This window comes from Nelumbo nucifera, chromosome 3 (assembly GCF_055504915.1).
Source record: "Nelumbo nucifera cultivar China Antique chromosome 3, China Antique-T2T, whole genome shotgun sequence".
Taxonomy (NCBI): Eukaryota; Viridiplantae; Streptophyta; class Magnoliopsida; order Proteales; family Nelumbonaceae; genus Nelumbo; species Nelumbo nucifera.
The window spans coordinates 12,014,480-12,016,029 of NC_142651.1; the positions used below are offsets into that span (position 1 = coordinate 12,014,480).

Genomic DNA, 1,550 nt, shown 5'->3' on the forward strand with positions numbered 1-1,550 from the left:
TTTTTGTTTGGTGACAAGTCAACAATTCCACCTTTTGGGTCAAAATGCATTAACCCTTGATGCCATATTTAAATAATAACAAAACTTAAGAAAAGATGAAAACACACAAAAGTATAAAAAATACAAAAAAAAAAAATTGTAGAAAATATTTGGACACACATAAGTATGACCCTGAAAATATTCACCAGTTGTTGGTGTTGGGAGATCGGCTTTAGGAATGGCAACGGGGCGGGGATCATATTCCTTGTCCCCATCCCCAATGGGGTCGAGTTCCGCATGGGGGCCCGAATCCCCAATTTTTTTAGATAATAGTATTTTTTGAAAAATAGATTTACTTAAAATAAATAAAAATTTAAAATATAAATAATATTTTAAATATGTTTGGATATATACAAATAATATTTAATTCGCAGTCAGGGTAGGGCGGGGACCCTGACCCCGATTGGGGAATCCTATTAATCCCCGTCCTTATCCCCATCCCCACCCTGCCAAAGCAATCCCCATCCTCAACCCCATTGGGTTGGGGAAATCGATCAGGATGGAAAAAATTGTCATTCCTAATTGGCTTTAGTCCTCACAATTTATTTTCACACCATCCTAACAACAATATCCCAACCATGCATTGAGAACATCTCTATACTAACATGTTTTCATTCATGGAAATATGTTCTTAATGCACAGGTTGCAGTGTTATGAGGACCATGTGAGGACAAATTTTGTGAAAATAAAATCCGAATTCCGGTGTTAGAGCAGGGAAGTCATCCTCGGGCATTTCGGTCCAGCAATCTCTCCCACTCACATCTGGCTACAAGCTTAATTACACCTTATTGGGTTCCAATTGGAACAGCTTCTTATCTGTTCAACCTATTGAAGATGGTTCTTTCTGCTGTGGCAAGAAAATACAGACGTAGGCCGTTCGATTAATTGCTCCTAAAACATGGTACCATTCCACACACAAGCACCTTAGTGCTTATTTAATTGAAGTATGATCTGTACTAAGTAGAAAGAAGACATTAACGCCCACCGTGGGGTTCGAACCCACGACCACAAGGTTAAGAGCCTTGCGCTCTACCGACTGAGCTAAACGGGCATTTCATCTTGAAGAATGAATATATATTTTAAGGATTTCATCCGTAGGATGCAAAAATATCCCACTTCAAATGGGTGTATATGTGTATCGGATTTCATAAATATTGATTCAAATTTGAATCCAATAAAGAAGTTAATCTGATCCAATTTAATTTTTAAAAAGCTATTAAATTATTAAAAGAAAAGCCAAATATGATAGTTTAAATAAAGAAAAACAAAAAATACAAGTTCTTTTTCAACTATTTTCATCATATGTATACGTGTTTTTATAAAAAAATAAAAAATTACAAAAATGCAATATAAATAACATGCTTATAAATGAATAAACAACATATATATGTTATATATCAAATTGGATAGGGGTGATCCAAATTCGATTCGTTCTTTTATCAGATCATGTTATCCAAGATGATTTGCTTCGAAAATTTGGAATGGGGATATCCAAATATGACAAAATAGGA

General features: G+C 34.9%; 1 non-coding gene across 1 annotated transcript; it reads right to left on the reverse strand.

Annotated features, from left to right (window-relative positions):
• Positions 1-1,017: 1,017 nt before the first annotated feature.
• Positions 1,018-1,090, reverse strand: TRNAK-CUU (transfer RNA lysine (anticodon CUU)). Its single transcript has one exon. It is a non-coding gene; the product is annotated as a tRNA-Lys (tRNA).
• Positions 1,091-1,550: the final 460 nt, after the last annotated feature.